Below are 24782 nucleotides of genomic sequence, written 5' to 3'. Positions count from 1 at the left end.
TACAGAGGATCAGATGACTTGGAGGATGGCACAATGCATTGCATACATCTGCATCATTCTCATTTTGCATTCATCTGCACCAAACCCACGTCTAGTCATATGGGGAGTGCTATGGATTGAGAATCTGGTTGAGAGACATCTGGATGTCAAAATGTTATTGGTAAAATATTATCTGTCTCGATGAAACCAGGATCAAAAGACAGAAGCTTCCTCGTATGGATAGACGTTGCATTCATGCATATTAACCTGTTTGCTATTTTGCAGGAATCATTGCTCGTGCTCGCAGAACTGTACCTTTGCACTCAACACGCCCTCACAGATATTACACCAGGCGCAATACTCCCAGACTGATGGATCCTCCCAACGCTGACATCCTCGAACTGAAAGAGAAGATGGGAGAGCTGATCAATGTCATGCAAGGGTTCGCCTTGGGGCAGAAAGTAATTGCCGAAAAGGTGAGGAGGATTGAAGACTGGCTGAAGATGGGGAACATGCAAGGAAACGCTTCGTCGTCTGGACCGAAGAAATCTTTTGGTAATGACCAGCACAAGGATGAGGGTGAATCGAGTGCTGTGTACGCCCAGAGAGGACACGGTAGGGGTCGTTACTACCAGCACACCGCTACGGTAACTATTCCTGCTGACAATCAGCCTGCACAACAGCAACAACAGCGTCAGCCATTTCAGCGGAGGTCTCCGAGGGTAGGATATCCAGTCAGGAGGAGGATGAGTGATCGGCATTTTGACAGGCCGCCTGTGACATATTCTTTCCTATTGAAAAAGCTGAAAGATATGGGGCTGGTACAGTTGAGGACTTTGGCACCTATGGGACCTGATCAAAGGCCAGCCAATTTTGATGAAAATGTCAAATGTGAATTCCATTCGGGTGCTCCCGGGCACAGTGTAGAGGACTGCAAAGCTTTTAAGCACGTAGTCCAAGACCTGGTGGATTCCAAGGCTATTAACTTCGCACCATCTCCGAATGTTAATGCCAATCCCATGCCGGCACATGGTCAGGCGATGGTGAGTGCAATTGGTGAAGATTCGGATCACGCCTGTGCAATGGGTGGAGAGAACAACAGTGACTGCAAGTTCAGTGGTTGGATAAAGCCGTGCGTATCAGGGATGGGAATCCAGAACTGCAAGGCCTGAAAGGATCATCACTGTCACTCGTCCGGAAGAGTAATATTTCTTGTTTTCAGTTTTATTTGCATGAAAGCCATACGTGTTGCCCGACACGTAATGGTCCATTGTAAGGGCCACCTCATGTTTAAATTTGCATTTTCTGCATCATTAATAAATGGATGTTTTTCAGTCAAAAAACGGTGTTCCCTGTCTTTCATTTATTTTTGCAGTTTAAAAACAAATAAAAATGGCAATGTTTATTTTCATTTTTCCTTTTTGATTTGTCTCGTCCCAAAGTCGAAAAATAATTCTCCGGATCTCGTTGATAACAATTTGGTTACCCCTCATATGACTTCGACAATCCGAGCAATCAGGCTGAAGAAGAAGGCAAAGAAGATTGTGATCTACTGGAATTAACCAGGTTGTTGAGACAAGAGGAGAAGGTGATTCAGCCGCCCGAGGAGCGGGTTGAGATTGTTATTCCACGCACCGCCGAGGTCAGGAAGGAGATGAAAATTAGAGCCGCTTCAGAGGCGAATCGAGAGCAGAATGGTAGCCTTGTTGAAGGAGCAGGTGGACGCATTCACTTGGTCATGTCAGGATATGCCAAGGTCGAATACCGGTGTCGTTGTGCACAAGCTCCCATAGAAAGGAGACTGTCCTCTAGAGAAGCGAAACGCCAGTGCCTGTATCAGAGAGCCATGGTGACTTTGTTTCATGATATGATTCATCATGAAATCGAATGCTATGACATGATAGCAAAGTCCCAAACAGAAGAGGGGCATTTGGTAGATCTGGCCAAGTTGGTTAACTGGTTGAGACAATTCAAACTGAGGTTGAATTCGAGTAAGTGCACTATCAAAGTGCGATCCGGTAAGATGTTGGGGTTCATTGTCAGAGGGGAATCGAGGTTCCTGCTAAAAAAAAAAAAAAAAAAAAAAGTGAGAAATGCCTGAACCGAGGAAGAACATGAAAAAGAGATTCGTGGTTTCTTAGAAAGAGTGAACTATCTGTCATGGTTCACATCCCATCTAACAGCCACGTGTGAACCCACATTCGAGATGTTGAAAGATCAAACGGTCATGTGAAATAATGATTGCCAAGGGGCATTGAAAAATAAAAGAAAAGTTGCAGGAACCTCTGATTCTGATACCTTCTGAGGAAGGAGCAATCTTCAATCTCGTACTTGACAGCCTTTGAGGGGTCTATGAGGTGTGTACTGGGGCAGCATGACGAGTCTTGTCGAAAAGAGCATGCAATTTGCCTTAGCAAAAAGTTTACCGACTGTGAAACAATACATTCACTGTTCGAGAAAACATGCTGTACTTTGGCATAGGCTGCTCGCTGACTGAGACAGTATGCTGATTCATGCCACTTTGTGGATTTCAAGATGGATCCGATCAAGTATGGGTTTGAGAATCCAGCATTGACCGGACAGGTTGCGAGAGTGTGAAAGAATGTTGACTGATTCGACATACCTCTCAGAAAGCAATCAAGGGGTGTATTGTCTGATTACATCGCTCCGCAACCCGTTGAGGATTATCAACCGATAAAGTTTGAATTCCCTGATGAGGACATCTCGAGGTGCTCCAATCGAAAGATTGAGAGTAACCGATCCCGGAGGAGGGGCCTGACCCTGAATCCGAACGGATTCTGATGTCTGATGGGGAGGTTAAGGTGAATGAGCTTTTGTTGCCCAGATAACGTTTGAGTGCACCGATGGTGTGATGGAATATGAAGCTGGTACCCGGGGTATCGAACCTCGGCACATCTACGGGGGCAACTCCTTTCTCATTGGTATATGGGATGGAGGCGGTATTACCTGCTGAGGTTCAGATTCCCTCTTTGAGAGTCCTGATGGACGTAAAATTGCAAGAGGATGAATGGGTAAGGACCCGATATGAAGAGTTGAGCCTGATTGAAGAAAAGAGGCTGGCAGCCATTTGTCATGGGCAGTTATACCAGCAGCGGATGAAGCGTGCTTTTGACAGAAAGGTACGACCTCGGGTATATCACGTAGGTGATATGGTGCTGAAAAGGATCCTTCCTCCTCAAAACGATCGAAGGGGCAAATGGACACCGAATTATGAAGGTCCATTCGTGGTCAAGAAGGTTTTCTCTGGCGGAGCCTTGTTGCTAACGACCATGGATGGTGAAGATTTTCCATCCCCTGTGAATGCGGACGCAGTTAAAAAATACTTCGTATAAAGAGACCCGCTGGACGAAAAGAACAAAATAGTCCAGGCAAAAATGGGCATCCCGGCGAACCAAAAACAGAAAAAAGGTTCGGGCAAAAATTAGGGATAAAAATGAAAAATGTACACCCGGCAAGTCGAAAACCTGAGAAGGCGACTTGGGCAAAAATGGGTATCCCAGTGGATTGAAAACCCGAAAGGGCGGTCCAGGCAAAAGAGGGATTGAAACGAACAACTGCGTCTAGCATGATCGTTCGCGCTTTGGTTAAAGCATCATGGATAATACCCGGCAGGGATCAATCAGAAGCGTCTTGTTTAGAAGGCGGAAAGCATGGAGAGTCTGAGGACATATGGGGTGTAACCGAGTTGGAACTCGATGAGATCACGGGTTTCACATTGCCATTAGGATAGATTTTTCCTTTTGTGCAATTACCTCTTTTCAGGAATTGCTTCCTTTTGTATTGCTCATTTGAGTCACACTTTTTCAATCAATAAAATGCATATTCAGTCAAATAATTCTGTTTTTGTTTTTCATTACCGCTTTGATTGCAAAAACATCCAGATAGTTTTGATAAAGAATTTTGCATTTTAAGACATACAGGTCCCTTCCAATGCATGTTTATAAGATTGAAAGCTTGAAATCTTATTTGGAAGGTTGGGTGACCCAAGTGTTGAAATCTTGACACGCCTGGGGCACGGTTTTATCTAACGATCTGTTTTGCAGGAACTGTTGGATACTTTCCCTCACTTGCAGGTTGTGATGTGGAAGCATTGACAAAGCAAATCCCCAGAGAGTGCGCTCAGGGACGAATGAATGAAGGAACGACGAAGTGACGTTGAGGCGTACGACGATCCTTGACGATAACCAAGAAAACTCTTCAAAGTCGGAAGATTTGAAAGTGTGTAATTCCCCGCAGAGTCCGATCAGGGACGAGGAAAGGGCGGAGAGACGTCGAGACGACGGACGACCTTTGAAATTAATCAAGAAGACTCTTCAAAGTCGGAAGATTGAAATTTCTGTATAAATCCAGGAGTACGTTTCTCGTCGAGCGCGGAGCGACTTGGAATACAAGATGATGGAGCAGAAAAGGTCCAGATGAGTCTGGGAATTCTGAAAAGCGGAAAGCTGATACGAGATTGGGAGGTGGATACCATGGTTCGATGAGTCGATGGGTGTTCTGTACCTACTTTTCTCATTTCCCAGCTAGGTCCCCAAGCAGAATCATGGGACTAGCTCCCCCAGCAGATCCAAGGTCTGTGAATTCCCCAGCCGAGTTAAGATGGTTATCCCTGGCAGGTTTACAGTGGTGTTTCCTCAGCAGCCAGGTCAGAAGGTTGCTATTCCCCGAGTGGAGCGGGTCCAAAGAAATATATCTCCAGCAGATCCCCGAGTGGAGCGGGTTCAAAGAAATATATCTCCAACAGTTCCCCGAGTGGAGCGGGTTTCAATGAAGTATATCTCCAGCAGTGTTCATCCTACCAGTGGAGTGGACAAGTTCCCGTAGCGGACGGATTTTTGCATCCCCAGCTGAGTTGATCCTACATGTGGATTGGATGGGTCTTCCCCAGCGGAGTAGCATTCGTTTCCCTAGCCGGGTCAGAATGGTTGTCCCCAGCGGGTGATAGATTGATGTTTCCCCAGTTGAGCCTGGAGGTTGCTATTCCCTTGGCAGAGTCTCTGAGAGTGTTTCCCCAGCGAAGTCCACGGGTATTTGTGAGGGTTTTCCCGAAGTGGAGTCAGGATTGATATCCCCCGCAAGTCAAAGATTGTTGTATCCCCACCGAGTGTTGGTGGTGCTTATCCCCAGCAGTTTCTAGAGTGGATTGGGTGCGAAGGAAGTTCTTCCCCAGCAAGGGTTGTCTCATTCCCAGCAGCAGCTAATCCCCAGCAGGGTGGAATCAGAGCAGCGACGAGTTCCTCAGCAGAGTGTCTCGTATTCCCCAGAAGAGTCCCTTGAGGGGGATGTTTTTATTTTTATGCATTCATCATGTAGCGTAAGCATAGCATATTGCATAGAAAAATAATAATAAATCGCGTAGCATTTCCATAAGTATGGAGCATTACGCAGAAAAATCAATCATGCATCATATTGCACGCATAAGCTAGTCTCAAGCTGTGGTTACTGTTTGAGAGGTGGTTTGGCCCGAAGAGCAAGGTGTTACTCCGAGGAGTTCAGAATCTTGGGTTAATCAGAGATATTCCCCAGTAGTGCGATACTGGAGGACACTTTTCCGTCGGAGAAGGCGGAAATGTTACGCGATCAGCGCGATTCGAGCCGTGGTTACCGCTTGAGGATTGGTTTCGACAGAAGTTGGAGGATGGTACTCCGAGGAGTTCAGCATTGTGAGTTTGGAACCACAGTATTTCCCAGTCATCAGTAAGTGTCTGGTCGAGCTTGATTGGTGTCCTGTAAAACATCATCATTCGATGTTCAGTAAACGTCGAGTTATTTCCCAGTCATTGTTTAATGTCTGGTCGATCATTGTGTGATGCCTGTCAACATCATTGTTTGATGTCCTGTCAACATCATTGTTTGATGTCCTGTCAACATCCTTGTTTGATGTCCTGTCAACATCATTGTTTGATGTCCTATCAACATCCTTGTTTGATGTCCTGTCAACATCATTGTTCGATGTCCTGTCAACATCCTTGTTTGATGTCCTGTCAACATCATCCTTCGATGTCGGGTCAACATCATTGTTTGATGTCCTGTCAACATCATTGTTCGATGTCCTGTCAACATCCTTGTTTGATGTCCTGTCAACATCATTGTTCGATGTCCAGTAAACGTCGAGTTTTCTCCCAGTCATCAGTCAGTGTCTGGTTGAAAGTGTTACTCTGAGGAGTGTGGTACCATGACGTCAGATCAGCAGTGTTCCCCAGTAGTGCGATATTGGAGGAAATGTTTCCGTCGGACAGAGATGGAAATGATATCAGAAGACGTTACGCGATCAGCGCGATTCCGGGGTTCAAATGAAGAAAAGGAAATGTGGAGACATTTTCTGGAGAGCGGGGTTCAAATGGAGATAGAGTTGAAGATTATATCCAGGATGAGGTCCGCAGGATTATCTTCTGTTCATGTGTCACCTTAGACTTTGGCGGATGCCAGTGGAGGTCGTTACGGGTGTCTTCTGAGGAAGAGTTACACATGCTACCTTCCTTTTGAGAAGGTTTACCCTCTGACATGTCGCCCTCAGAGTGGTTTGGTGTTATTTCCGACGTTGCCAGCGGAATTATCACGAGAGATTGGAGAAAAGGATATGCTGAGGTATTGTCCTGGGGTTCAAATGGAGAAAAGAAATGCTGAGGCATGTTCTGGGGTTCAAATGGAGAAAGGGAGATGTTGCGGCATTTTCTGGAGAACGGGGTTCATATTGGCGATCGCGGGTTATCGTCAGGCGACTGGGGTCCAAATCGGAGAATGGGGTCCATTTATTTTGGCAAAACAGGAGAATGGGGTTCAAATGCAGAGATCTGAGGGTCGTTTGCGCAGAGAAAATTTCGGGGTTCAAGAAAATGAAAAAGAGATAAGAAAATTTTCGGGGTCCAAGAAAAAGAGCAAAGAAAGAAGATGTTGGGGTTCAAATGCAGAGGTCTGAGGATCGTTTGCACAAGCAGAAATTTCGGGGTTCAAGAAAAGCATAAAAAAGAGAGAGTGATAATCCTGAGTGGATGTGTGGTGTTCAGGCCATGGTTATCCCTGCGTTACCATTTATTTTGGTATCCAGGTCGACATTTTTCGAGATTGTTTCTTCGCCGATGCTGACAGGTGTTGCTAATTATATCCCATCAGAGTGCAAATTGTTCGTCTGTTCTTGGTATTCAATCACTCTTCATCCTGATCATCCGAAAGCCGAGGCTATTTCGTATAGACAGGTTCACAGTGGATTGAATAGGGGCACATGGTTCAAACCAAACCAAACCATGATTCAAATAAAAACACCTCATGATTTGAGTTAAAAGAGGGTGTGATTCAAATTATAGTTCCAACGAAAAATTCCAAATTCTCATACTTGTTCATGATTCAAATCAAGGCTTTGTATACTTTGAATCATGTTTCCCGAAGTCAAGTTTTGAGAAATAAAAAACTTCATGATTCCAATCAAGGATTTGAATGGCAAACCATGCTTTCTAGAATTTATTGATTCAAGTCACAAACTTTCTGATTCAAACCAGCTCGTGTTTACTTTTAGTCAAAGACATGTTTTATACACTAACAACATTTTATGCATGAAAAAATAATAATTTTCAAAGAGATGTGCAACAAACTTATTATGAGAGACTCAATTGCTAACAATAATAAGCAAATTGAGAAGAAGCGAAACACACAAAAGAGATAGGAGTACCATATGAAAAATTTCATAAAAGTTATTTAGGAGAATTTTGTTACGTCACACTACTTATAACTACTTATAATTTTTCTACTCCAACACTACCTTTCACAAAGATGTCTAGGGTAGAAAATCAACCGAATTGAATAAAATTTAGCTCGATTGAATTGAAGTCAATGAAAATTCAATTCATCTTAAAATTCAAGTCGAGTTTGTAATAAGTTTTTTTGGTTTGATTTTGACTTAATTTAAGCTTGCAAATAGTACAATTAAAATGAAATAAACAAAAATACAAAAAAAGTAAATGACTACATGCATTTCTTTAACTTTAAGTTTTTAAATTTAAAGAGTGTGTTCGGATGAAATTCTTTTATTTAAGTAATGTATTTTTACAGGACAATTCAAATTTTACATGTAAAATTTATTGTTTGAATGAAAAATTTGGACAATTTTCCAAATGAAGAAAATTTGTAGAATATTTTATCATAATTAAATTGAGAAATTTCAAAGACCACCTAAATTATAAGAGTTTACAATTTCTTATTTACTTTCTTGTACTTTTTCAATTAAGAGAATTCATTTCTAACTCGAGTGGACTACAAAATAAAGAGAGGGGGGTTGTTTAAAATTTCAAAAGTTTATTTGAGAGTTTATTGAGAAAGAGAAAAGAGGACTTTTAAAAAACGGAAATGATGATGAAAAGAATTGAAAGTTTTGAATGATTTTTTTTTTAAGATTTGTTTGTATTCATAATAAAATGTCTCTAGTTTAAGGCAACTAAAAAAATATATTGAGAAAGGAGTTTGAAAACCTTTGAATGACTTATGTAAAAATCTATGTTAGTCAACACCCTACTTGTTCGTTCATCAATTCTTTGGAAGTTAGTGTAACATCAAAAACCCCAGACTTTGTTTTTTTAATGAAAAATTCATGAATAAGGTGTTACTTCATCAAAACTCTCACATAAACATGAACCTGAATAATTCACAATGGAAGATAAAAAAAAATATCATAAGTCTGAATAAAATATCTCTGAAAACTCCATAAAAGAGAGTCATAACTCAATACATGAAAATACAAGTACTCTGATGTTATAGACCAAAACATTTATCCATCTAAATAAAAAATAAAGTAAATGCTAAGAGGGCATCACAACCATTTCACGATCATCAAAGCCTATCACTCATGCAGATTACCTTTACAACATTGCATAAAGTCAATCCAACAAAATAAATAAGGAGTGAGAATACACTTACAAAAAATAACGATGAAAATTAGCAACGTGATAAACTAATAAAATAATAATACTAGAATGCAAGCACATACACAGATACAAATATAAATATCATTCTCAATATATACAATGCTATTATCCACCAACTCCTTCATCTATATGCATGTGGTACCAAGTTTTTATGGATACCAGATGTATGTTACTGATTTCTTCCACGGTCTCTGATCTCTCACCCGAACCGAAGATCCCCACTAAATAGTTATGAGATTCATCTCTAGTCTCTCAACTAGACGACCAATCCCACCAAATAGATCTTAGGCCACCAAACAGACTGAAGTTCCACCTAATTCTAATATATATGCATGCATGATAATGCTAGTAGTCAAACAATACAGTTCACCCAAACAAGTATAAATCATCCAAAGTTATTTAAATAATTATCCACCAAAAATAGGTTCTGAGTATGAACCATATATCACCAATAAAGGCCTCCAAAAAGAATCAATGTTTCATCAATATTTCAATTCAAAATTATCTCAATTTTATTGCTCCCAAAGTCATCTATTTTCCTCTTTCTATCATATTTTTCAAAATAAAACTATAAATATTTTATTTTATTCAGTGCACCCTCAATTTTATTTTATTCCAACATACACCTCAGTGCTATTTCTTTTCCTTTTAATTAATCAATGCTAGAATTATTTTTTCTTTTAATTAGTTTAGTAATTGTTTTAAATGCTAGAAGTATAATTAATATATTAATGTATTGTTTTTTGATTAATTGGCATTTTTATCTTCTTTTGGTTCATAGAATTAATTAATTAAACCTTTAATTAATTCTTTTGTTAACTCATGACTTTAATTATGGTTCAACTTCATCATGGTTACGCATGATTGTATTTTATTCATGGTTAATTAATTGGTTAAAGTCCTTTGATCACCTAATTTGAATAAGAAATATTAGGACTTGTACCATACATGTTCCCTTAGCTCAATCCTAATTATATTGTTTAAAACCCTAATATTAGGTAATCATCAAGACATTACCACATTAGACTCTATTCTCATTCGCTGATACCATGTCTCCTTCTTTCAAACATATATTTTCTCATCCCTTTATAATTAAAACTCTTTCAAACCTTGAAACACTTAATAATTATGTTGCGAATTGAGCGCCACGAGTCTTAAGAAGTGGAGAAGGAATAAAATGGTGTATTCATATCCTTATTTTGAATATCTTTGGATACGAGACATATGATCCAATTTTGTTCAAAGTATTCACCTTCATTCATATACTTTAGTGCAATTCAAATTAAGACAATTTTAACACTCATCCTCAAACTAAAACCACCAATCAACATCAAAAACACCATTTTCTTTGGATCCAACACAACACCTATTGGTTTTTGACACCCATACTCCTGCATGTTTACCTTATTAATCCCCTAGTTTAGGAAAGATCTCTTGCATGTTTGTCTTGTTAATCCATTGGTTTAGGCAAACCCTTATTTGCCTTGTTAATCCCTTGGAACAGGCAAACCCTTATCTACCTTGATCCCCTGGTTCAGGCAAACCCCTAAAACACTGCATTGGTTTAAACACCTCATTCTTGGTTCAGAAACCAATGTATAAGTTCAAATAAACCTTCACAAACCATTATAATTCATAGTCCAAACAGCAACTTCTCTTCACAAAAGAACTGTTATAATACATTCCATATCAGTTAGACCAACAACTTCGAGCATCCGAACCAAGATCAAATATTTAACGTCAAAATACTTATAGGATACGATTATGACATTGTTCCCTATAAATCAACCAACAAATACTCATTTTTTATCCCACGAACTACAAAGCTCTGATTTTCTCATTGCACCATGAGACTACATAGGCATATGGTTTTAAAATCTTGGCGAACACACTAATTAAAAACTTATTTTCCCCTTAATTAAAACCAATTACAAGTAACATTTAGATAATAACACCCATATACACAAAGAACAATTAAAACAGTTCCCGTTGAGTACAACTGATGTGAGGGATTCTAATATCTTTCTCTTCCATAACCGACTTCCTTACCCAAGATATATTTTATTCCCAGGAACTTTATTTTCACATGGTTCTTTTATTTTTGTTCCAAGGTTTAAAAGGTGGGAATCCAACATTCCCATGTGAATAAAATTCAACCAACTACAACTCCCCACTACTACTCACATTTATTTACTTATTTATTTTATTTTTTATAATTTTTAAATTAAATAAATATTATAAACATTCCTAGGAAATTTAGTTTTTACCAAACATATGGATAGGAATATCATTCCAAGTAATAATAATGATGGGAATAAGATTCCAAAGAATGTTACTTCTAAACTTGAAACAAACACACCCTTATAGATGAGTTTATCATTGTGAAAATATGAAAATATGAAACTTGTTTTATTGCTTGTTTTGGCTAGTCAGCAATTGGGTGGAAAGCCGAATTTGAAGGAATGGTTTTAAATAGAAAACAAACAAAAAAAACTAACTTAGAAAGAAGAAGAAAACGTGAAGGAAAGCTGAATTCAAGGTTTAGACATTTACCCTAATTGGAAAAAAGATGACAAAGCTTGTAAATTATTTTGTTTTTATTTTTTTTACATTTTTTTATATTTTAAAAATAAATTCCCTTAGGGTGTGTTTGTTTCAAGGTTTTAAAAAATATTCCTGGGAATATTGTCATGGGAATGCAACATTCCCATGTTTGATTCAATTTTTAAAAAATTATTCCAAGATATATTTTATTCCCAGGAACTTTATTTTCAAATGGTTCTTTTATTTTTATTCCAAGGTTTAAAGGGTGGGAATCCAACATTCCCATGTGAATAAAATTCAACCAACTACAACTCCCCACTACTACTCACATTTATTTATTTATTTTATTTTTTATAATTTTTAAATTAAATAAATATTATAAACATTTCTAGAAAATTTAATTTTTACCAAACACTTGGATAGGAATATCATTCTAAGTAATAATAATGATGGGAATAAGTTCCAAGGAATGTTACTTCTAAACTTGAAACAAACACACCCTTATAGATGAGTTTATTATTGTGAAAATATGAAAATATGAAACTTATTTTATTACTTGTTTTGGCTAGTCAGCAATTGGGTGGAAAGCCGAATTTGAAGGAATGGTTTTAAATAGAAAACAAACAAAAAAACTAACTTAGAAAGAAGAAGAAAACGTGAAGGAAAGCTGAATTCAAGGTTTGGACATTTACCCTAATTGGAAAAAAGGTGACAAAGCTTGTAAATTATTTTGTTTTTATTTTTTTTTACATTTTTTTATATTTTAAAAATAAATTCTCTTAGGGTGTGTTTTTTTCAAGGTTTTAAAAAATATTCCTGGGAATATTGTCATGGGAATGCAACATTCCCATGTTTGATTCAATTTTTAAAAAATTATTCCAAGATATATTTTATTCCCAGGAACTTTATTTTCAAATGGTTCTTTTATTTTTATTCCAAAGTTTAAAAGGTGGGAATCCAACATTCCCATGTGAATAAAATTCAACCAACTACAACTCCCCATTACTACTCACATTTATTTATTTATTTTATTTTTTATAAATTTTAAATTAAATAAATATTATAAACATTCCTAGGAAATTTAGTTTTTACCAAACACTTGGATAGGAATATCATTCTAAGTAATAATAATGATGGGAATAAGATTCCAAGAAATGTTACTTCTAAACTTGAAACAAACACACCCTTATAGATGAGTTTATCATTGTGAAAATATGAAAATATGAAACTTGTTTTATTACTTGTTTTGGCTAGTCAGCAATTGGGTGGAAAGTCAAATTTGAAGGAATGGTTTTAAATAGAAAACAAACAAAAAAACTAACTTAGAAAGAAGAAGAAAACATGAAGGAAAGCTGAATTCAAGGTTTGGACATTTACCCTAATTGGAAAAAAGGTGACAAAGCTTTTAAATTATTTTGTTTTTATTTTTTTTACATTTTTTTATATTTTAAAAATAAATTCCCTTAGGGTGTGTTTGTTTCAAGGTTTTAAAAAATATTCCTGGGAATATTGTCATGGGAATGCAACATTCCCATGTTTGATTCAATTTTTAAAAAATTATTCCAAGATATATTTTATTCCCAGGAACTTTATTTTCAAATGGTTCTTTTATTTTTATTCCAAGGTTTAAAAGGTGGGAATCCAACATTCCCATGTGAATAAAATTCAACCAACTACAACTCCCCATTACTACTCACATTTATTTATTTATTTTATTTTATATAATTTTTAAATTAAATAAATATTATAAACATTCCTAGGAAATTTAGTTTTTACCAAACACTTGGATAGGAATATCATTCTAAGTAATAATAATGATGGGAATAAGATTCCAAGGAATGTTACTTCTAAACTTGAAACAAACACACCCTTATAGATGAGTTTATCAATGTGAAAATATGAAAATATGAAACTTGTTTTATTGCTTGTTTTGGCTAGTCAGCAATTGGGTGGAAAGCCGAATTTGAAGGAATGGTTTTAAATAGAAAACAAACAAAAAAAACTAACTTAGAAAGAAGAAGAAAACGTGAAGGAAAGCTGAATTCAAGGTTTGGACATTTACCCTAATTGGAAAAAAGTGACAAAGCTTGTAAATGTTATTGATTCCTCACATGAATTGAACCACTTCCTAGAAAAAGAAAATTACCAAACACTTGGATAGGAATATCATTCCAAGTAATAATAATGATGGGAATAAGATTCCAAGGAATGTTACTTCTAAACTTGAAACAAACACACCCTTATAGATGAGTTTATCATTGTGAAAATATGAAAATATGAAACTTGTTTTATTGCTTATTTTGGCTAGTCAGCAATTGGGTGGAAAGCCGAATTTGAAGGAATGGTTTTACATAGAAAACAAACAAACAAAACTAACTTAGAAAGAAGAAGAAAACGTGAAGGAAAGCTGAATTCAAGGTTTGGACATTTACCCTAATTGGAAAAAAGTGACAAAGCTTGTAAATGTTAGTTGATTCCTCACATGAATTTAACCACTTCCTAGAAAAAGAAAATTACCAAACACTGGGATAGGAATATCATTCCAAGTAATAATAATAATGGGAATAAGATTCCAAGGAATGTTACTTCTAAACTTGAAACAAACACACCCTTATAGATGAGTTTATCATTGTAAAAATATGAAACTTGTTTTATTGCTTGTTTTGGCTAGTCAACAATTGGGTGGAAAGCCGAATTTGAAGGAATGGTTTTACATAGAAAACAAACAAAAAAAACTAACTTAGAAAGAAGAAGAAAATGTGAAGGAAAGCTGAATTCAAGGTTTGGACATTTACCCTAATTGGAAAAAAGTGACAAAGCTTGTAAATGTTAGTTGATTCCTCACATGAACTGAACCACTTCCTAGAAAAAGAAAATTACCAAACACTTGGATACAAATATCATTCCAAGTAATAATAATGATGGGATGAAGATTCCAAGGAATGTTACTTCTAAACTTGAAACAAACACACACTTATAGATGAGTTTATCATTGTGAAAATATGAAAATATGAAACTTGTTTTATTGCTTGTTTTGGCTAGTCAACAATTGGGTGGGAAGTCGAATTTGAAGGAATGGTTTTAAATAGAAAATAAACAAAAAAAACTAACTTAGAAAGAAGAAGAAAACGTGAAGGAAAGCTGAATTCAAGGTTTGGACATTTACCCTAATTGGAAAAAAGTGACAAAGCTTGTAAATGTTAGTTGATTCCTCACATGAATTGAACCACTTCCTAGAAAAAGAAAATTACCAAACACTTGGATAGGAATATCATTCCAAGTAATAATAATGATGGGAATAAGATTCCAAGGAATGTTACTTCTAAACTTGAAAGAAACACACCCTTATAGATGAGTTTATCATTGTGAAAAAATGAAACTTGTTTTATTGCTTGTTTTGGCTAGTCAGCAATTGGGTGGAAAGCCGAATTTGAAGGAATGGTTTTAAATAGAAAAAAAAAACTAACTTAGAAAGAAGAAGAAAACGTGAAGGAAAGCTGAATTCAAGGTTTGGACATTTACCCTAATTGGAAAAAAGTGACAAAGCTTGTAAATGTTAGTTGATTCCTCACATGAATTGAACTACTTCCTAGAAAAAGAAAATTACCAAACACTTGGGTAGGAATATCATTCCAAGTAAAAATAATGATGGGAATAAGATTCCAAGGAATGTTACTTCTAAACTTGAAACAAACACACCCTTATAGATGAGTTTATCATTGTGAAAATATGAAAATATGAAACTTGTTTTATTGCTTGTTTTGGCTAGTCAGCAATTGGGTGGAAAGCTGAATTTGAAGGAATGGATTTACATAGAAAACAAAGAAAAAAAACTAACTTAGAAAGAAGAAGAAAACGTGAAGGAAAGCTGAATTCAAGGTTTGGACATTTACCCTAATTGGAAAAAAGTGACAAAGCTTGTAAATGTTCGTTGATTCCTCACATGAATTGAACCACTTCCTAGAAAAAGAAAATTACCAAACACTTGGATAGGAATATCATTCCAAGTAATAATAATGATGGGAATAAGATTCCAAGGAATGTTACTTCTAAACTTGAAACAAACACACACTTATAGATGAGTTTATCATTGTGAAAATATGAAAATATGAAACTTGTTTTATTGCTTGTTTTGACTAGTCAGCAATTGGGTGGAAAGCCGAATTTGAAGGAATGGTTTTAAATAGAAAACAAACAAAAAAAAATAACTTAGAAAGAAGAAGAAAACGTGAAGGAAAGCTGAATTCAAGGTTTGGACATTTACCTTAATTGGAAAAAAGTGACAAAGCTTGTAAATGTTAGTTGATTCCTCATATGAATTGAACCACTTCCTAGAAAAAGAAAATTACCAAACACTTGGATAGGAATATCATTCCAAGTAATAATAATGATGGGAATAAGATTCCAAGGAATGTTACGTCTAAACTTGAAACAAACACACCCTTATAGATGAGTTTATCATTGTGAAAATATGAAACTTGTTTTATTGCTTGTTTTGGCTAGTCAGCAATTGGGTGGAAAGCCGAATTTGATGGAATGGTTTTAAATAGAAAACAAACAAAAAAAACTAACTTAGAAAGAAGAAGAAAACGTGAAGGAAAGCTGAATTCAAGGTTTGGACATTTACCCTAATTGGAAAAAAGTGACAAAGCTTGTAAATGTTAGTTGATTCCTCACATGAATTGAACTACTTCCTAGAAAAAGAAAATTACCAAACACTTGGGTAGGAATATCATTCCAAGTAAAAATAATGATGGGAATAAGATTCCAAGGAATGTTACTTCTAAACTTGAAACAAACACACCCTTATAGATGAGTTTATCATTGTGAAAATATGAAAATATGAAACTTGTTTTATTGCTTGTTTTGGCTAGTCAGCAATTGGGTGGAAATACGAATTTGAAGGAATGGTTTTACATAGAAAAAAAACAAAAAAAACTAACTTAGAAAGAAGAAGAAAACGTGAAGGAAAGCTGAATTCAAGGTTTGGACATTTACCCTAATTGGAAAAAAGTGACAAAGCTTGTAAATGTTAGTTGATTCCTCACATGAATTGAACCACTTCCTAGAAAAAGAAAATTACCAAACACTTGGATAGGAATATCATTCCAAGTAATAATAATGATGGGAATAAGATTCCAAGGAATGTTACTTCTAAACTTGAAACAAACACACACTTATAGATGAGTTTATCATTGTGAAAATATGAAAATATGAAACTTGTTTTATTGCTTGTTTTGGCTAGTCAACAATTGGGTGGGAAGTCGAATTTGAAGGAATGGTTTTAAATAGAAAACAAACAAAAAAAACTAACTTAGAAAGAAGAAGAAAACGTGAAGGAAAGCTGAATTCAAGGTTTGGACATTTACCTTAATTGGAAAAAAGTGACAAACTTGTAAATGTTAGTTGATTCCTCATATGAATTGAACCACTTCCTAGAAAAAGAAAATTACCAAACACTTGGATAGGAATATCATTCCAAGTAATAATAATGATGGGAATAAGATTCCAAGGAATGATACTTCTAAACTTGAAACAAACACACCCTTATAGATGAGTTTATCATTGTGAAAATATGAAACTTGTTTTATTGCTTGTTTTGGCTAGTCAGCAATTGGGTGGAAAGCCGAATTTGAAGGAATGGTTTTAAATAGAAAACAAACAAAAAAAACTAACTTAGAAAGAAGAAGAAAACGTGAAGGAAAGCTGAATCTAAGGTTTGGACATTTACCCTAATTGGAAAAAAGTGACAAAGCTTTTAAATGTTAGTTGATTCCTCAGATGAATTGAACCATTTCCTAGAAAAAGAAAATTACCAAACACTTGGGTAGGAATATCATTCCAAGTAATAATAATGATGGGAATAAGATTCCAAGGAATGTTACTTCTAAACTTGAAACAGACACACCCTTATAGATGAGTTTATCATTGTGAAAATATGAAAATATGAAACTTGTTTTATTGCTTGTTTTGGCTAGTCAGCAATTGGGTGGAAAGCCGAATTTGAAGGAATGGTTTTAAATAGAAAACAAACAAAAAAAACTAACTTAGAAAGAAGAAGAAAACGTGAAGGAAAGCTGCATTCAAGGTTTGGACATTTACCTTAATTGGAAAAAAGGTGACAAAGCTTGTAAATTATTTTGTTTTTATTTTTTTTACATTTTTTTATATTTTAAAAATAAATTCCCTTAGGGTGTGTTTGTTTCAAGGTTTTAAAAAATATTCCTGGGAATATTGTCATTGGAATGCAACATTCCCATGTTTGATTCAATTTTTAAAAAATTATTCCAAGATATATTTTATTCCAAGGAACTTTCTTTTCAACTGGTTCTTTTATTTTTATTCCAAGGTTTAAAAGGTGGGAATCCAACATTCCCATGTGAATAAAATTCAACCAACTACAACTCCCCACTACTACTCACATTTATTTATTTATTTTATTTTTTATAATTTTTAAATTAAATAAATATTAAAAACATTCCTAGGAAATTTAGTTTTTACCAAACACTTGGATAGGAATATCATTCTAAGTAATTATAATGATGGGAATAAGATTCCAAGGAATGTTACTTCTAAACTTGAAACAAACACACCCTTATAGATGAATTTATCATTGTGAAAATATGAAAATATGAAACTTGTTTTATTGCTTGTTTTGGCTAGTCAGCAATTGGGTGGAAAGCCGAATTTGAAGGAATGGTTTTAAATAGAAAACAAACAAAAAAAACTAACTTAGAAAGAAGAAGAAAACGTGAAGGAAAGCTGAATTCAAGGTTTGGACATTTACCCTAAATGGAAAAAAGTGACAAAGCTTGTAAATGTTAATTGATTCCTCACATGAATTGAACCACTTCCTAGAAAAAGAAAATTACCAAACACTTGGATAGGAATATCATTCCAAGTAATAATAATGATGGGAATAAGATTCCAAGGAATGTTACTTCTAAACTTGAAACAAACACACCCTTATAGATGAGTTTATCATTGTGAAAATATGAAAATATGAAACTTGTTTTATTGCTTGTTTTGGCTAGTCAACAATTGGGTGGGAAGTCGAATTTGAAGGAATGGTTTTAAATAGAAAACAAACAAAAAAAACTAACTTAGAAAGAAGAAGAAAACGTGAAGGAAAGCTGAATTCAAGGTTTGGACATTTACCTTAATTGGAAAAAAGTGACAAAGCTTGTAAATGTTAGTTGATTCCTCACATGAATTGCACCACTTCCTAGAAAAAGAAAATTACCAAACACTTGGATATGAATATCATTCCAAGTAATAATAATGATGGGAATAAGATTCCCAGGAATGTTACTTCTAAACTTGAAACAAACACACCCTTATAGATGAGTTTATCATTGTGAAAATATGAAACTTGTTTTATTGCTTGTTTTGGCTAGTCAGCAATTGGGTGGAAAGCCGAATTTGAAGGAATGGTTTTAAATAGAAAACAAACAAAAAAAACTAACTTAGAAAGAAGAAGAAAACGTGAAGGAAAGCTGAATCCAAGGTTTGGACATTTACCCTAATTGGAAAAAAGTGACAAAGCTTGTAAATGTTAGTTGATTCCTCACATGAACTGAACCACTTCCTAGAAAAAGAAAATTACCAAACACTTTGGTAGGAATATCATTCCAAGTAATAATAATGATGGGAATAAGATTCTAAGGAATGTTACTTCTAAACTTGAAACAAACACACCCTTATGGATGAGTTTATCATTGTGAAAATATGAAAATATGAAACTTGTTTTATTGCTTATTTTGGCTAGTCAGCAATTGGGTGGAAAGCCGAATTTGAAGGAATGGTTTTACATAGAAAACAAACAAACAAAACTAACTTAGAAAGAAGAAGAAAACGTGAAGGAAAGCTGAATTCAAGGTTTGGACATTTACCCTAATTGGAAAAAAGTGACAAAGCTTGTAAATGTTAGTTGATTACTCACATGAATTGAACCACTTCCTAGAAAAAGAAAATTACCAAACACTTGGATAGGAATATCATTCCAAGTAATAATAATGATGGGAATAAGATTCCAAGGAATGTTACTTCTAAACTTGAAACAAACACACCCTTATAGATGAGTTTATCATTGTGAAAATATGAAAATATGAAACTTGTTTTATTGCTTATTTTGGCTAGTCAGCAATTGGGTGGAAAGCCGAATTTGAAGGAATGCTTTTACATAGAAAACAAACAAACAAAACTAACTTAGAAAGAAGAAGAAAACGTGAAGGAAAGCTGAATTCAAGGTTTGGACATTTACCCTAATTGGAAAAAAGTGACAAAGCTTGTAAATGTTAGTTGATTCCTCACACGAATTGAACCACTTCCTAGAAAAAGAAAATTACCAAACACTTGGATAGGAATATCATTCCAAGTAATAATAATGATGGGAATAAGATTCCAAGGAATGTTACTTCTAAACTTGAAACAAACACACCCTTATAGATGAGTTTATCATTGTAAAAATATGAAACTTGTTTTATTGCTTGTTTTGGCTAGTCAGCAATTGGGTGGAAAGTCGAATTTGAAGGAATGGTTTTACATAGAAAACAAACAAAAAAAACTAACTTAGAAAGAAGAAGAAAACGTGAAGGAAAGCTGAATTCAAGGTTTGAACATTTACCCTAATTGGAAAAAAGTGACAAAGCTTGTAAATGTTAGTTGATTCCTCACATGAATTGAACTACTTCCTAGAAAAAGAAAATTACCAAACACTTGGGTAGGAATATCATTCCAAGTAAAAATAATGATGGGAATAAGATTCCAAGGAATGTTACTTCTAAACTTGAAACAAACACACCCTTATAGATGAGTTTATCATTGTGAAAATATGAAAATATGAAACTTGTTTTATTGCTTGTTTTGGCTAGTCAGCATTTGGGTGGAAAGCCGAATTTGAAGGAATTGTTTTACATAGAAAACAAACAAAAAAAACTAACTTAGAAAGAAGAAGAAAACGTGAAGGAAAGCTGAATTCAAGGTTTGGACATTTACCCTAATTTGAAAAAAGTGACAAAGCTTGTAAATGTTAGTTGATTCCTCACATGAACTAAACCACTTCCTAGAAAAAGACAATTACCAAACACTTGGATACAAATATCATTCCAAGTAATAATAATGATGGGATGAAGATTCCAAGGAATGTTACTTCTAAACTTGAAACAAACACACACTTATAGATGAGTTTATCATTGTGAAAATATGAAAATATGAAACTTGTTTTATTGCTTGTTTTGGCTAGTCAACAATTGGGTGGGAAGTCGAATTTGAAGGAATGGTTTTAAATAGAAAATAAACAAAAAAAACTAACTTAGAAAGAAGAAGAAAACGTGAAGGAAAGCTGAATTCAAGGTTTGGACATTTACCCTAATTGGAAAAAAGTGACAAAGCTTGTAAATGTTAGTTGATTCCTCACATGAATTGAACCACTTCCTAGAAAAAGAAAATTACCAAACACTTGGATAGGAATATCATTCCAAGTAATAATAATGATGGGAATAAGATTCCAAGGAATGTTACTTCTAAACTTGAAAGAAACACACCCTTATAGATGAGTTTATCATTGTGAAAAAATGAAACTTGTTTTATTGCTTGTTTTGGCTAGTCAGCAATTGGGTGGAAAGCCGAATTTGAAGGAATGGTTTTAAATAGAAAAAAAAAACTAACTTAGAAAGAAGAAGAAAACGTGAAGGAAAGCTGAATTCAAGGTTTGGACATTTACCCTAATTGGAAAAAAGTGACAAAGCTTGTAAATGTTAGTTGATTCCTCACATGAATTGAACTACTTCCTAGAAAAAGAAAATTACCAAACACTTGGGTAGGAATATCATTCCAAGTAAAAATAATGATGGGAATAAGATTCCAAGGAATGTTACTTCTAAACTTGAAACAAACACACCCTTATAGATGAGTTTATCATTGTGAAAATATGAAAATATGAAACTTGTTTTATTGCTTGTTTTGGCTAGTCAGCAATTGGGTGGAAAGTCGAATTTGAAGGAATGGTTTTACATAGAAAACAAACAAAAAAAAACTAACTTAGAAAGAAGAAGAAAACGTGAAGGAAAGCTGAATTCAAGGTTTGGACATTTACCCTAATTGGAAAAAAGTGACAAAGCTTGTAAATGTTAGTTGATTCCTCACATGAATTGAACCACTTCCTAGAAAAAGAAAATTACCAAACACTTGGATAGGAATATCATTCCAAGTAATAATAATGATGGGAATAAGATTCCAAGGAATGTTACTTCTAAACTTGAAACAAACACACCCTTATAGATGAGTTTATCATTGTGAAAATATGAAAATATGAAACTTGTTTTATTGCTTGTTTTGGCTAGTCAACAATTGGGTGGGAAGTCGAATTTGAAGGAATGGTTTTAAATAGAAAAAAAAAAAAAAAACTAACTTAGAAAGAAGAAGAAAACGTGAAGGAAAGCTGAATTCAAGGTTTGGACATTTACCTTAATTGGAAAAAAGTGACAAAGCTTGTAAATGTTAGTTGATTCCTCATATGAATTGAACCACTTCCTAGAAAAAGAAAATTACCAAACACTTGGATAGGAATATCATTCCAAGTAATAATAATGATGGGAATAAGATTCCAAGGAATGATACTTCTAAACTTGAAACAAACACACCCTTATAGATGAGTTTATCATTGTGAAAATATGAAACTTGTTTTATTGCTTGTTTTGACTAGTCAGCAATTGGGTGGAAAGCCGAATTTGAAGGAATGGTTTTAAATAGAAAACAAACAAAAAAAACTAACTTAGAAAGAAGAAGAAAACGTGAAGGAAAGCTGAATCCAAGGTTTGGACATTTACCCTAATTGGAAAAAAGTGACAAAGCTTTTAAATGTTAGTTGATTCCTCAGATGAATTGAACCACTTCCTAGAAAAAGAAAATTACCAAACACTTGGGTAGGAATATCATTCCAAGTAATAATAATGATGGGAATAAGATTCCAAGGAATGTTACTTCTAAACTTGAAACAAACACACCCTTATAGATGAGTTTATCATTGTGAAAATATGAAAATATGAAACTTGTTTTATTGCTTGTTTTGGCTAGTCAGCAATTGGGTGGAAAGCCGAATTTGAAGGAATGGTTTTAAATAGAAAACAAACAAAAAAAACTAACTTAGAAAGAAGAAGAAAACGTGAAGGAAAGCTGAATTCAAGGTTTGGACATTTACCTTAATTGGAAAAAAGGTGACAAAGCTTGTAAATTATTTTGTTTTTATTTTTTTTTACATTTTTTTATATTTTAAAAATAAATTCCCTTAGGGTGTGTTTGTTTCAAGGTTTTAAAAAATATTCCTGGGAATATTGTCATGGGAATGCAACATTCCCATGTTTGATTCAATTTTTAAAAAATTATTCCAAGATATATTTTATTCCAAGGAACTTTCTTTTCAAATGGTTCTTTTATTTTTATTTCAAGGTTTAAAAGGTGGGAATCCAACATTCCCATGTGAATAAAATTCAACCAACTACAACTCCCCACTACTACTCACATTTATTTATTTATTTTATTTTTTATAATTTTTAAATTAAATAAATATTATAAACATTCCTAGGAAATTTAGTTTTTACCAAACACTTGGATAGGAATATCATTCTAAGTAATTATAATGATGGGAATAAGATTCCAAGGAATGTTACTTCTAAACTTGAAACAAACACACCCTTATAGATGAATTTATCATTGTGAAAATATGAAAATATGAAACTTGTTTTATTGCTTGTTTTGGCTAGTCAGCAATTGGGTGGAAAGCCGAATTTGAAGGAATGGTTTTAAATAGAAAACAAACAAAAAAAACTAACTTAGAAAGAAGAAGAAAACGTGATGGAAAGCTGAATTCAAGGTTTGGACATTTACCCTAATTGGAAAAAAGTGACAAAGCTTGTAAATGTTAGTTGATTCCTCACATGAATTGAACCACTTCCTAGAAAAAGAAAATTACCAAACACTTGGATAGGAATATCATTCCAAGTAATAATAATGATGGGAATAAGATTCCAAGGAATGTTACTTCTAAACTTGAAACAAACACACCCTTATAGATGAGTTTATCATTGTGAAAATATGAAAATATGAAACTTGTTTTATTGCTTGTTTTGGCTAGTCAACAATTGGGTGGGAAGTCGAATTTGAAGGAATGGTTTTAAATAGAAAACAAACAAAAAAAGCTAACTTAGAAAGAAGAAGAAAACGTGAAGGAAAGTTGAATTCAAGGTTTGGACATTTACCTTAATTGGAAAAAAGTGACAAAGCTTGTAAATGTTAGTTGATTCCTCACATGAATTGCACCACTTCCTAGAAAAAGAAAATTACCAAACACTTGGATAGGAATATCATTCCAAGTAATAATAATGATGGGAATAAGATTCCCAGGAATGTTACTTCTAAACTTGAAACAAACACACCCTTATAGATGAGTTTATCATTGTGAAAATATGAAACTTGTTTTATTGCTTGTTTTGGCTAGTCAGCAATTGGGTGGAAAGCCGAATTTGAAGGAATGGTTTTTAATAGAAAACAAACAAAAAAAACTAACTTAGAAAGAAGAAGAAACGTGAAGGAAAGCTGAATCCAAGGTTTGGACATTTACCCTAATTGGAAAAAGTGACAAAGCTTGTAAATGTTAGTTGATTCCTCACATGAATTGAACCACTTCCTAGAAAAAGAAAATTACCAAACACTTGGGTAGGAATATCATTCCAAGTAATAATAATGATGGGAATAAGATTCCAAGGAATGTTACTTCTAAACTTGAAACAAACACACCCTTATAGATGAGTTTATCATTGTGAAAATATGAAAATATGAAACTTGTTTTATTGCTTGTTTTGGCTAGTCAGCAATTGGGTGGAAAACCGAATTTGAAGGAATGGTTTTACATAGAAAACAAACAAAAAAAACTAACTTAGAAAGAAGAAGAAAACGTGAAGGAAAGCTGAATTCAAGGTTTGGACATTTACCCTAATTGGAAAAAAGTGACAAAGCTTGTAAATGTTAGTTGATTCCTCACATGAATTGAACCACTTCCTAGAAAAAGAAAATTACCAAACACTTGGATAGGAATATCATTCCAAGTAATAATAATGATGGGAATAAGATTCCAAGGAAAGTTACTTCTAAACTTGAAACAAACACACACTTATAGATGAGTTTATCATTGTGAAAATATGAAAATATGAAACTTGTTTTATTGCTTGTTTTGGCTAGTCAACAATTGGGTGGGAAGTCGAATTTGAAGGAATGGTTTTAAATAGAAAACAAACAAAAAAACTAACTTAGAAAGAAGAAGAAAAC

The sequence above is a fragment of the Lathyrus oleraceus genome, chromosome 7 (genome assembly GCF_024323335.1).
Source record: "Lathyrus oleraceus cultivar Zhongwan6 chromosome 7, CAAS_Psat_ZW6_1.0, whole genome shotgun sequence".
Taxonomy (NCBI): Eukaryota; Viridiplantae; Streptophyta; class Magnoliopsida; order Fabales; family Fabaceae; genus Lathyrus; species Lathyrus oleraceus.
Note: the sequence above shows the minus strand (reverse complement) of the source record.